The sequence below is a fragment of the Natrix helvetica genome (assembly GCF_964273705.1).
Source record: "Natrix helvetica genome assembly, chromosome: 5".
In the NCBI taxonomy this organism is placed as follows: domain Eukaryota; kingdom Metazoa; phylum Chordata; class Lepidosauria; order Squamata; family Natricidae; genus Natrix; species Natrix helvetica.
The window spans coordinates 218,427-231,610 of record NC_138551.1 but is presented as its reverse complement, the minus strand read 5'-3'; the positions used below and the strand labels follow the sequence as shown (position 1 = coordinate 231,610).

At 54.3% G+C, this 13,184-nt stretch overlaps 1 protein-coding gene across 12 annotated transcripts in view; it reads left to right on the top strand.

Annotated features, from left to right (window-relative positions):
• The window catches only part of DLG1 (discs large MAGUK scaffold protein 1), an 87,199-nt gene that overhangs the window by 11,133 nt on the left and 62,882 nt on the right, over positions 1–13,184 (top strand). The window lies entirely within an intron of this gene.

Genomic DNA, 13,184 nt, shown 5'->3' with positions numbered 1-13,184 from the left:
CGCAGTCCACCTTCTGAGCACTCTTCTGCAGCTGCTCCCTTTGCTTGCGGCTGAGGGCTGCTCCCGGTGGGGGGGGGGGGGGGAGGCACTGCTCAGTCACTGCTCTGCATCCCCCATCCCCCTTTTCCTGTGTGTCCCTCTCCTCTCTTCCTTTGTTCTTCCAGCCCTCTCTTGGTGTTTCCCGATAACTTCTTCAGCTTTTCTTCTCTTGCTGCTTCTGCTGCCACCACTGGCGGACTCCCCTCCCGCTGGGCGGTTCCTAAACAACTGCCGGAGCAAGGCCCTCCTAAGCGGGGAAAGCAGGGATGCTGGGTCATTGCAGTGGACACCCAGGGGAAGGAAAGAAGAGCCGGGAAGTCCAGGGAAACGCCCTCATTGGCGTCTGCTGGCAGTTGGTCCGGTAGGTAGAGCAGGGTTGCTTTACAAAGACCCTGGGAGGTTTTTGTCTCTGTCAGTGTGTGTATATGCGACAGAGAGGGAAATTTGGGAGAGCTGCTTCCCTGCCTCTCCAAAGCCCCCCTTTGTAGGGCGGCATGAGCCCGAGGCAAAGTGAAGCCAGCGCCAAGTCTGAAGTTGGGACATAGTTTAAACAACCCCCAAGACCCTCAGGGGCAGCAAAGGGGTTTTGAGGAAATAACAGAGGAAGATTATTTCACTGCCTTTAAAGTCTTCTCAGGCTCTCTTGCTGCGCCGTAAATGTTCCTATCATATTTCTCCATTTCAGAATATTGAGTTACTAATAAAAAAGCTGAACCTCTTGAAAAATTATAAATAGGCAAAGTAGCCCACCTAATAGTGTTCAGATGCTGCCACTAGAGGGCGGTGGTGTTGCCAAAGGAGATGCCCATCCCAGGGAGGCTGAAGGGGAGACGGAATAATATCCTGAATGAATGAATGAATGAATGAAGGCTTTTCCTGCAGGTGAAGCAGCCGGACGTGGTCGATTAATGACTGTAAGGGAATGGGTAGCGAAGGGTGAGATGAAGGAAATGGGGTTCACCCTCCTTCCTGCAGAGAAGAGGCTGTGCTGGGAGTTGCTTCAGGGCCAGCTGAGGCTCTTCCAAAGGGTCCGCCTGCTTCTTCCCCCCCCCCCCCCCCGGTTGAATATGGGCGGGTCTCCCAGCACAGAGAACCCAGCGGTTCTGGGTGGAGAAAAGCAGGATCCTGACCAGACATTCTGAAAGCCTCTAACCCCATACAAGCGACGATGATGATAATAGGAGCCAATGAGAGCCAGCATGGACCGTCAGAGAGGAAGCCCTGCTAGGTAGGCTAATCTTAGCTTGTGATTGTGGGGCTGACTAGTCTGCTGGCTTTCAGAAACTCCTCCTACCCAGGTCTGGCTTCTGCCCCTCCCATCCACCTGCTGCCTGTGCACGTGCAAATAGCCAGTCGTGCCTTCCAGTGAGTCCCTGGTGGCTCTTGTCGCAGCGTCCAGGGAGGACACGGAGGCTCGAGGTTTGCCTCGAGATGGAGGGGATCCAGGGACCAGGGTGCCATGGAGCAGCTGGCGAGGAGTTGGCCTGCAGGAGGAGGAGCCCCTCCCATTGATTGGGGGGGGGGCAGGGCAGCAGCAAGAGGGGCAGAAGCACGGCAGAAGAGCCCCTCCTTGGGGGGGGGAGGGCAGTTCCCGGGGCCTGTCTCCTGTCTCCACCAGGTTCAGGTTGCTGGGGTGTCCCAAAGGAGCTCCCGGATTGGGAGAGCTTCGTGCGGGATTTGCTTTGTGCTTGTGGAAGGGCAGGATTTGTTTTGACCTTCCTGCTCTTCTCCCCTGCTGAGACACAGAAATCTTGCGCAAAGATCCAGGGACCTTTCTTAGTGGTCTTTGAGAGGACAGGAGGGGGCCCCGTATGCACTTCGTGTAGGATTAAGCCAGAGGGCTGTAATTCATGCGTATTGCTCCAGCAGTTGGACGCAGAATAATAGATCCCAGCGTTAGAAAAAGCTGCTTGCCAGGCAGAGCAGTTTGAGACTGCGGAACTACCAGCCCAGAGAGTCCTTAGAGCATCCGCTCTCCCTCTCAATCTCTCTGGGGCCTGTTGATGTTCCAGCTTGAATCGGTTTTGCTTTCCTCTCTTCTGGCCCTCATGGGGCTCCGGCTGTTAATGGAGAGGCCGCACTAGGAGGAAAGCAATCTCAGAGCTGATTAATGCCAGAATCTGCCCTGGCTGAGCTTTGTCCCCTGCCTTGCCGGCACCCACCGTGGACTTTCACCAGCCAGATGAAGGCTACGGTGAGCTTCGTACAATCCTGATCCCTTTAAAAAAAACACTTAGGTCTCCCTGCGGGATTCTATGCTTTGTATTCTTTCTGAAAGTGCGGCAGAGCCAGGTGTTGAGGATGGGCCTTGGGTTCCTATTGGGAAATTCCCTTCAGGCCGATGGACTCAGCGGAGACTTCCTAAATGCAGCAGTTCCCACCAGTTGCAAATCCAACGTCTGTCCCACCGAGGATCTGATGCTTCTTTTTCAAGGCTTGCAGAGTGCTTTCTGGGATGCGGTTCTGAATATTCTGCCAAGGGCTAATGGACTTTCTCGGGCACTTTTAGAGTTTAAGGTTTCACGTGGTTTGCTTTACGTAGAAGCGTGACAAACCTCCTCTTCCCCCAAGCTTTTGAATGGAAGCTTTCCCCCTTTCCCTTTGCTCTGGAACTAAGGCAGTTGGTAAGGGAGGACTACTTGTACCTGTAGCCTCAGTAATGTTTGAAATCAGCGGTGTTGGTGTCGGTAATTCCCCCGGTGGGTGGCCCTCGTCTGTTGGTTCCTGGGGGTGCTGCTGCCTCCATCTGGATTGCGCCCTCTTGCCCGCTGGCTGTGCGTGGCCTGAATCGGCTGCTGGCTAGCACATCGTGCCTGGCTCTGTTGACAGCCATTTATTTGAGGGCCTCTAGGAGGCTTCCAGTTCTCCTGCTGCTCCTGCTAGTCAGAGGGGGAATTTGTATGGAGTGGCCGCTCCAGGGTTGTGATCCTGGCTCTTGATTGCAACGACGGGCCCTTTGATCCTCTGATAAAGCTGATGTCCTTGTTGGTTTTGCTGGCTGCTGGTCCTCCTTGCGGTCAACTTGGTCTGCCTTTGGTTTGCCCAGATTTTTTGAGGCTCGTGGGCCTCTCTGGATACCTGGTGGCTGACGTAACCTGGTTGTTGCATTCACGTGTATTTTTTTATGTTTGGGAATGTTATTTACATACTGTGTCCTGGGCTATTTTTCTGTTGCTTTGTTTCCTAATGCATTTCTGAATGATATTTTTGGGTGTGCGTGTGTGTTCTTCTTGAATGTATTTTGGATATCCTGCGGTTAATTTTTGCTTTTGGACTGTTGTGGCTGATCGGGTCCAAATTGACCTCATTTTGCGTGGCTGCTCTTGTAAGGAGCACATTGGGCTTCTTCGCGTCTTGGAGTGTGACAGAGGCACCGAGCGGAGCTGTTGCAGGGCCCAAAGTATTTAAGCCGCCCGAGAACAGATCAAAACGCAGAACAATCGGAGAAGAAAGAAAGCCGTTTCTTGTCAGCCTATTTCACTTCTAGCGCTTTACATACGGAAGAAAAATCTGTAGCGATTTTGGACACGGATCCATTATAAACAGAGCTGTGCATTTTAATACCCATCTGTCATTGGAACTCCTACAGAAGGTTTGTTTGTTTGTTTGTTTTATTTGGATTCATATGCCGCCCTTCTCCCAAAGGACTCAGGGTGGCGTACAGCATTAAAAAACACATATTACAAAAGTTAAAAGGAAATTAGAAACAATCCAAAAAACAAACCCAATTAATATAACACTAACATTTAAAAAATTTGAGAAAATTAACAGGCCAGGCCGGCTTGCTGGAAAAGCCAACTTCTGAGGGCGCGTCGGAAGGACCGGAGGTCAGGGATTATGCGAAGCTCCGGGGGCAGCTCATTCTAGAGGGAAGACGCTCCCACAGAGAAGGCTCTCCCCCTGGGGGTTGCTAGCCGACACTGTTTGGCCGACGGCACCCTGAGGAGGCCAACTCTGTGGGATCGCACTGGACGGTGGGAGGCTACTGGTGGCAGTAGGTGGTCTCGCAGGTACCCTGGGCCTAAGCCATGGAGCGCTTTAAAGGTCATAATACCTTGAATCGCACCCGGAAAACAACCGGCAACCAGTGCAGGCCGCCTAAAAGGGGTGTAACATGGGAGCACCTAGGTACCCCCATGACAACCCGCGCGGCCGCATTTTGGACCAGCTGAAGCCTCCGGGTGCTCTTCAAGGGCAGCCCCATGTAGAGAGCATTGCAGTAGTCCAGGCGAGACAGGACGAGAGCATGAGTGACTGTGCATAGAGCATCCCGATCCAGGAAGAGGCGCAACTGACGTACAAGGCGAACCTGGTAAAAGGCCCCCCTGGTCACGGCCGTCAGGTGATCTTCGAAACTAAGCTGCGTGTCCAGGAGGACTCCCAGATTGCGGGCCCTCTCTGAGGGGGCTAAAATTTCTCCCCCTATCATCAAAGATGGAACAAGATGCACAAATCGGGGTGACGGAAACTACAGCCACTCAGTCTTGGAGGGATTGAGCTTGAGCCTGTTCCTCCCCATCCAGATCCGCACAGCCTCCAGGCATCGGGACATCACGTCGAGGGCATCGTTTGGGTGGTTTGGGGTAGAGATGAAAAGTTGGGTATCATCAGCATATTGATGATACCGTACCCCAAAACCACGGATGATCTCGCCCAGCGGTTTCATGTATATGTTGAACAGGAGGGGTGAGAGAACCGACCCCTGGGGCACCCCACAAGTGACGCGCCTCGGGTTCGATCCCTGCCCTCCAGTCAACACGAACTGCAACCGATCCAACAGGTAGGAGGAGAACCACCGTAAAACGGTGCCACCCACTCCCAACCGCCCGAGTCGTTGCAGTAGGATACCATGGTTGATGGTATCGAAAGCCGCCGAGAGGTCTAATAGGACCAAGACAGAGGAGCAGCCCCTGTCCCGGGCCCGCCAGAGATCATCAACCAATGCGACCAATGCCATCTCCGTGCTGTATCCGGGCCTGAAACCCGATTGAAATGGATCCAGGTAGACAGCTTCATCCAAGTACTGGGGAAGCTGACGTGCTACCACACTCTCGACAACCTTTGCTACAAAGCGAAGGTTGGAGACCGGACGATAGTTGGCTAAAGAAGCTGGGTCCAGAGAAGGCTTCTTGAGGAGGGGCTTCACCACTACCTCCTTCAAGGCGGTGGGAAAGAACCCCTCTCTCAATGAAACGTTGGTAATCGCCTGGAGCCAGCCTCGTGTCACCTCCCGGGAAGCCGAAACTAACCAAGAGCGACACGGGTCCAGCACACAAGTGGCAGCACTGAGTCTCCCCATAAAATCGCTCAGATCCGGACAGGCTTGGACTCTGACTGGGTAGATTCGGGCGAGTCGATGGGGATGAATCTTGTGGAGACAATCTGGGATGAGTTTGACCCTGTGACCCCCCGAGGGCATCCTGTCCATGCCCTCGGGGGTCACAGGGTCAAACTCATCCCAGATTGTCTCCACAAGATTCATCCCCATCGACTCGCCCGAATCTACCCAGTCAGAGTCCAAGCCTGTCCGGATCTGAGCGATTTTATCCTGCAGATACTGAACAAATTCTTCAGCCCTACGCTGCAAGGGGTCTTTCCCAGTTCCTTGGTTAAGTAAGGAATGGGTCACCCTAAACAGGGCGGCTGGGCAGTTATCTGCGGCCGCGATAAGAGCGAAAAAATGTTGCCATTTTGCTGCTTTTATCGCCACTAAGTAGGATTTAATATGAATTCTTACTAGTGTTCGATCAGATTCAGACCGGCTGGCCCTCCAACCACTCTCTAGGCTTCTTTTCCGGCATTTCATATCCTGGAACTCCTCGGTAAACCAGGGAGCCACCCGGGATCGACAACGGGTCAGAGGCCGCAAAGGCACAACGCGATCCAAGGCCCCAGCGGCCGCCCTATCCCAGGCTTCCACTAGGGCTTCGGTCGAGTTGTGAGCAAGGGATTCAGGAAAAGTCCCAAACTCCCATCAGGAACCTTTCAGGGTCCATCAGGCGCCTGGGGCGGAACCATCTAGTTAGTTCTGCCTCCCTGCGGCGAGGGGTAGCAGTATGGAAGTCAAGCCTGATGAGGAAATGATCAGACCATGACAAGGGTTGAATAGAAATATCCCCTAAATCTAGATCATTCATCCACTGCCCAGAGACAAAAATCAGGTTGAGCGTGTGTCCCCTATTATGGGTGGGGTCTTGAATTAACTGAGTTAGGTCCATAGCCATCATGGAAGCCATGAACTCCTGAGCTGACTCGGATGTCTTGCCAATGGAAGGCAGATTGAAATCCCCCAGGATCATAAGCCTGGGGAAATCAACCGTCAATCAAGCTAATACATTCAGCAGCTCCGGCAGGGCCGATGAAACGTAGCAGGGAGACAGGTATGTAACAAAAAGGCCCACCTTAACTCCAAGGCCCCATTTCACAAAAAGGGACTCACACTCGCATATCTGAGGCACAGTGACCTCCTGAGGTCTGAGACTTTCCCTAATAACCATTGCCACCCCCCCCCCCGCCCCTGCCCTGGGGTCTCGGCTGGTGAAACGCCTGGAAGACTGATGGGCATAGTTCACTAAGGGGAACACCCCTCTCATGGCCCAACCAGGTCTCCGTAATACATGCCAGGTCCACTCTACTCTCTTGTATGTGGTCGTAAATGAGGGGAGCCATATGCACCACGGACCTAGCATTAAGCGACACCAGCCAGAGACCGGGGTCCTGTAATCCCGAGCACCCGGGGGTGCGAGAAGGGCGATGAGGGTCGGAATGCGCGATCTCCCTTAAACAGCGAACCCGCGTCCCCCGAACATAATTTGGCCCTCGGCCCCCACTATATCTGCCTCTCCCACAAACAGTAGAGATGGTAACCCCCCCCCCCCCCATGGAATGGCTTAATGTCTTCCCCGGAATCCCGACCCTTCCCAGCACTCCCAACCCACGCCCATTAGTTAGCTCTGGCCTGTGCCCTGGCAGACTCCCCCCCAAGCCTGTCTGAGCCATCCGAATCAACCCCCCCCCGTCCCCCCTTAAAATTTGATTTAAAAACCCCTGTAAAAAACCCCTAAGAAATCTCTTCTTCGCATGCCATCTCTCGGGATCCCAAGATCCGTCATTAAGGAAGCGTTTTGATAGGCAAGAAGGCCATCCCCGGGAAAGTGGGAGTTACCGGAGGGAGTAAAGTTCTCTCGCAGTATAACATAGAGGAGAGTGTGGCATCAATCAAATGGGATGACATCATGGGGAGATGGAACGAGGAGATGACATGTCGGGGGGGGGGTAGCCAACAGTGTTCAAGAGGGTAGCGGGAAGCTTGTGTCCATCATAGAAATGGTCGGTGTTAAGGACAGTATGTAAGAGTAACGGCCAGCTGTCAAAATCGCAGCAGATGATAGATTGCGAGGTGGGGAAGCGGCCAGTGATGGCGATGAGGACAGCGGTGGCAGCGGTGGCTGCTCTAACTTCAATGACTCCAACAGCCAAGCTCCGTCCACACCAGCCGCGCTCATATCCGTCGCCAGGGCCGCACTCCGTTGACCCAGTCCATAGTGTCACAGGAGGAGGGGCCAAATGGCCAAATGGCACAATACGGTGGCCCAGGCAACAGCGGTGACACCGGAGGGGGCCACAATGAAGGACCCCCACCATCACTCCAACCACCCCCACGCCAACTACCGAAGCCATCTTCCGCTGGCATCAATATCCATGCCAGCTACCTCAGCCACTCCCCGCTGATCCAATCTATCATGTCCATAAGCAAGGTGGAGGGGGGGGAACAACCGGGATAACACCACAGCGTGGGGAGCAGCAGCTGCAGAGATCCCAGGACGGGCGTCCCGCCGTCGCTGCCGCTGACCACTCCCACACCGGCTGCAGAGACCCCAGGCTGGGCGTCACGACGACGACCACACCCACGCCGGCTGCAGAGACCCCAGGCTGGGGGTCCTACCGCAGCCGCTGACCACACCCATGCCGGCAGCCACCGATGCTCTCCAGTCTCCTTTCACCGCAAACCGCCCCATTTAACTCACGACGTTCTGGCTACAAGGCAGGACATTGCAGCTCAAGGGTATCCCCGAGGTCCCAGGAAGTTCTCATAGCTGGACCTGGAACCAACGATGGGATAGGGTACCCCCTGCAAGCCCCAAGAAGGACAATCATCTCCCCGAAGCTCTCCTCAAACACGGCAGGACACCATCTTGGGCATGCGGAGTGCTCTCAGTGTCTCAGAAATTCTTGTATTCCTGTTGCATTTTGATCTGTCCCAATCCAGCTGTCAGGGCAGAAACATTACTTTAGTCTTCCACAGTGTATTTATTTCTTCTAAGTGTTTTGTTCCCTGATTTCTAAAAGTCGCATTGGTGACTTCAATTATCTGCCCAGAGAAAGCAGCGGCCTTGCCTGCTTGCTACCCCAAAGTGGTGGTTGTAGCAGTGAGTGGACCTTCTTGCCCCCTTCCCTCAGGCAACAAGTAGGAGAGCATTCCTTCTATAATGAAATGGATGGGGGGCTTTGATTAAAGCCACATTCAAGCTACAGTACTGGTGTGTTGAGGTCTTTGTGTGTCCAAGAACTCTATTCACTAAGGAAAATGGCCTGAAAGAGAAGGGGCACCAGAGGATTAGGAGGTGTCTGGGAGGGGAGGAAGGGGGGGGAGATGGAGACTGGCTGGAAAAAGCCACGGGACCCTCCCTGGGATGGCAGGCCTCTGGTGACTGGGGGAGGCTGAGAAGGGGCAGCTCTCTGGGCACTGCAAGTAGCTGCCGTCCCTCCCTGGCTCTCCTGGTTAGTGCTTCCAGCAGCAGGAGGAAGAGGTTCTAATTGGGGGCCTGGAGTGGCCAGGCAGCCCTCAGGCTCTCTGCAGGATGGGAGCCCCTCAGCCGAGTCCTCCTGGGAGCTGCGAGAGTCGGACGCAGGGTGCCCGGGAAGGAGCTGTTGGAACCAATGAGCTGGCTGGCTTCCTCTGCTGAGTGATGCAGCCGTCATTCTGCCTGTGCTCGGCTGCTGCTGCTGCTGCTCCCTCCCTGCTGGTTGGGCGGCAGGGAGGCAGCTGGGCTCTCCTCACAGCGACCTGCAGCACTGCGGGGATGAACTACATCTTTGGAAACAGCTCTCTGCTCTACTCGCAGGCCAGCCAGAGCGGTAACCCCGGCTCCGGCCAGGGCTCGGCAGGGCCCAAGCCGAGGTTCTGGGCCAGGAAGGGCTCTGCAGATGAGGATCTGCCTGGGGACCGGGAGCCCTCGCGCTGGCCGCCCCTCCTGGCGTTCTTGCCTTGCCTGCAGCCCTTCCTGGACTGCCTGGCGGTCGCCCCTGGCCTCCCCTCCAGCCAGGTAATACCAACCTGTTGAACTGTGCAGGTTCTGGAGAGCAGGATGGAGGGATACGAGGGGGTCCTGGGGAGGATTTTGCGGGTTTAGCTGCTTGCAGTGCTTGCGTGTGGCGGGTGGGGCCAGGTTCTCTGGGGAAGGCTCGCAGGGGCGCCAAGGGGCTTTTTTTATATCTGGCTGGACCAGAGCAGCTGGACCTTAAGGACGGGCTGGGTTCCTATTGCATGGGCCCTATCCCACTGTGGGCAAGGGGGGGGGGCAAAGGGGGCTGGAATATTGGATAGGAGTAAGGCAGCAGAGCTGGCTGGTCTCGGGCTGATTGGAAGTGCCAGCCGGCCAGGATGGGCTTTCTGGGTATGTCCTTCCAGATGGCAGACTCCAGGTCCCCTCAGAGGAGATAAAGACCAGACATCCCTCTGGATAGAAGCTGGTCCCAGAAAAGAGTCCGGGGAAGGGGGGGGGGGGAAACACACCATATGTATCTGGAATATGCCTGGAGGCAGCTTGACCCACACCAGAAACAGCTGCTGCTGAAGGGCTTTTCTTTGCTTGCTTCTTGCCTGCAATTGTTGCTCCCCCGTCTTCTTTCCTTGAAGGAAATGGAAGCCGCCTGATGTGACTTTCTCATCTTTAGTTACGATCTGCTGTTTAGGGCGCAGCCGGGTGCCAGCCCAGTTCTAAAGAGCAGCTCACCAGGTGAGGCCGGATGTTTTGCAGAGGATGGTGGGGAGCGCTTTTGGTCTTCTCCATTGGCTCCCTGACTCGCCTCCCCCCCCCCCAGTTCACCTCGCTTGAGCTCGGCCAGAGCGTTTCAGTCCATCTTGTTTGGCCGTTTCTCTTCCAGCATTTGGCTGCCCTTCTGTGGTCTTCCTGCGTGGTCATGCAGTAGCCGTGGTTCAACCTTTTGCCAGGCAGCTGGAAGGCTTGGTTTTGGTTGGACTCAGGTTCTCCTTGGGGGTCTCACCTGGGCCTCATTGGGGGCAGCTTGGTCAAACCTTGGGGTGCAGTTGGCTGTGGTGCCTCCTGGTCAGAGACCCCAGGGCCCATGTTGGATTTGTTTATTGTTCTTCTGTACTGCTATATTTCCGGTGTGACTTCTCCCAGGGTAAATCAAGGTTTAGTAGCCAATTCAAACTGGGGCCCTACTATATTAATAGCAGATCAGAGCATCAGCGCCTCCTGCCCTAGTGGGAGTCAGCCTCCACCATCCAGGAGAGCATCATCCTCACCAGGCCAGAGCGAGATGTGACACGTGGCTAAATGGTTTCCAGGGAAGCCTTCAGTGCAATGAGGCCACACCCGAGAAGATCTCCCAGTCTTGGTCCACCAGCCCCACCCAAGAATAGCCACCCCAAAAGTTCCCTCTGCAAGGAATGTATTGAGTGGGTTGATTCCAGCTGCAGCTTTCTAGACTTGGAAATAAGGACTTCTCTGAATTGCAGCATAATCCTTTTGGCACCAGTGCAGGGTGTGCAACCACGAATGTTCTTGGCAACCACTGCTAGCTGAGCAAAGGGGAATGGCAGTCCATACCGGTTGTGGTTTCCAATTGTCTTCTAGGGGACGTGAGCATGGAGGCATCTCCTTAGCCCAGGTGAACCTGAGGGGAATCAGTTGCGGTTTGAGATCCTGTTGTCCCCGGCAGGGCTACAGCTGGTGTACCAGTAACAGGGCCCCAAAGGCTATTTTGGTCACGGGCAAATGCTGCCCATGCAGCTGTGAGATTTGGGGCACCCCATCACTGCTCCCCATTATCTTGTTGAGTAGTGAAAGCTCTGCAGGCAAAGAGGGCATCGAGGCCTCCCAGACGTAAGAGCACAGAGCTAGGGAGGAGCTTATTAACATCCTTGCGCAAGTCTTCATGCCCTGCCCGGAGGGTAGCGGTTTGGAGTTACGGCATCTGTATTTTGGGGGAGGGCCCGTTCTGTGTGACGGAGAAGTCACATCAGGTAGTGAGGGGACCGGAGGAGCCTTCTCAACCCTCTCTCACATTATCCCAGTTGGGCAGAGAAAGGATGTTACGGAACTTGTTGATTAAAGAATTTTGACTGGCGGGTCCAGCAAGAGGACCTCCCTCTCTGCAGTTGCGTTTCTCGCCCTCTGGAGGTGAGGCTATCCCTTCCCCCCGGCCCTCCACAGGGTTTTAAAGACCTGGCTCTGCCAACTGGCATGGGGCTCACTGAGCAGAGGCCAACTCTGGGGAGTAGTTGGCTGGGTGAAAAATATTTTGAGGACATGTTTGTACATTTGAATATCCTACAAATGCAACAGGATGTATTCTTCACACCAGTGCAGGTAGTGCTTGAATTGCGAACGTGATGAAGCCTTCCAATGACATTCATAACTGGAGGATTCATTGGAATGAATCACGTAAAATGAACATGAAAACTCCCTCCATGTGTTCACTAATCGAATGTGCGGATCGTTAAGTACACATGAGGTGTCTCAGGGTGGGGAAGGCCATGGGGGGGGGGAGCTAGTGATTAAAAGGTCCACCTGCTTAAGACCATCCAAGGCCTCCCCTGAGATATCTCATGCTTCCCACAATTGCTTCCCCCCCCCCCCCCAATCCTGCTGCACCAGGTCACTTGCCTTGCGAAGATCTAGCGAGCTTCTCTCCCGCCTCTCTGCTCCGCAAGAGCACGGCCTCTGGAAGCTGCCAGTCTTGGCACACGAAACCCCGAAAGCAGGCTTTGGGGCAGTGAAATCTGTTTGCAAACACTTTGGCAAAGCCTATGCCGACCAGAACAGAGCCCGGGAGGGACACACTGGCCTCTCGCGGGCACTGTTCTTGCCAACAAAGTCTTTTTGCAAACATGACCGGAGGTTTCAGGGACACAGTCTCCATGCACAGAGATTGGCAAACGGAGGGCAGGCCTGAAGCACTGAAGTCTTCGCTCCTTTTGCAAAGCCTTTTGACATCCATCTTGTCCAGGCCACAATTCACAGAGAACAGAGGCATAAAGTAGTGCGAGATCATGCAAGATCAGTAGCATGAGATCTCACACTTCTGATCTTGCATGATCTCGCAGTACTTTAGGCCTCTGCTCTCTGCAAATGCACCAAAGGCCTGAAGCAGCAAAACAAACAAAGAAACGGCGGCAGAGAGGAGGCAGATCTTGGCAAGGTGAGTGAGTCTCCACAGGGTGAGTGCCGGTGGAGACCTTGCCCGGGGGTGGGTGGGTGGGGGCGGTGGTAGGAAAGTGGGGGGGGGGAGAAATAGGCAAGGTGGATGTTGCAGTGCCTCTGTGGTCATTTAAAAAGGATGAACGACTGCTGTGGTGCTGCAACCTTCGTAACCTCGGGACTCTGCTGTAAGTACTTGGGAGGGGGGGGGGGCGAAATGCCGCAACTTTGAATGGTCACTAAGTGAACTATCGTAACTTGAGGATTACCTATATTGCTTATGTGCAAACAGAATAAAACATCTAAAGAAAATCCTTAAGAAAAGGTGAGGAGTTATATGATTGCAAAACATCCTGTCCTGGAACGGTGGTTTTAAGGCTGCTGAGCTGGGGTCCAATTTCCATTGTACACCTGATGCCCGTTTGCTTCTCTGGGGGGGCCTGTGGGGGGCCAGGCCAATGCTGGCGAATTCTTCTTCTCCCACTTGAAGCCACAACAAGGTGATGCGCTTCTCCTGTTAAGGATGCCTGGTGAAGCTGATCAAACACTTTTGTAATTTTCTTTATAGTACCGAGTTGCAGATAGTTGGAAACATAGTTTGGTAAAGGTTCATGTGAATGGGCGCCCACAAACCAAAGGAGTCAGCAGTGTGTGCTGATGCACCTGCTAACAGGCCAGGGCTCGGCTGGGATCCAT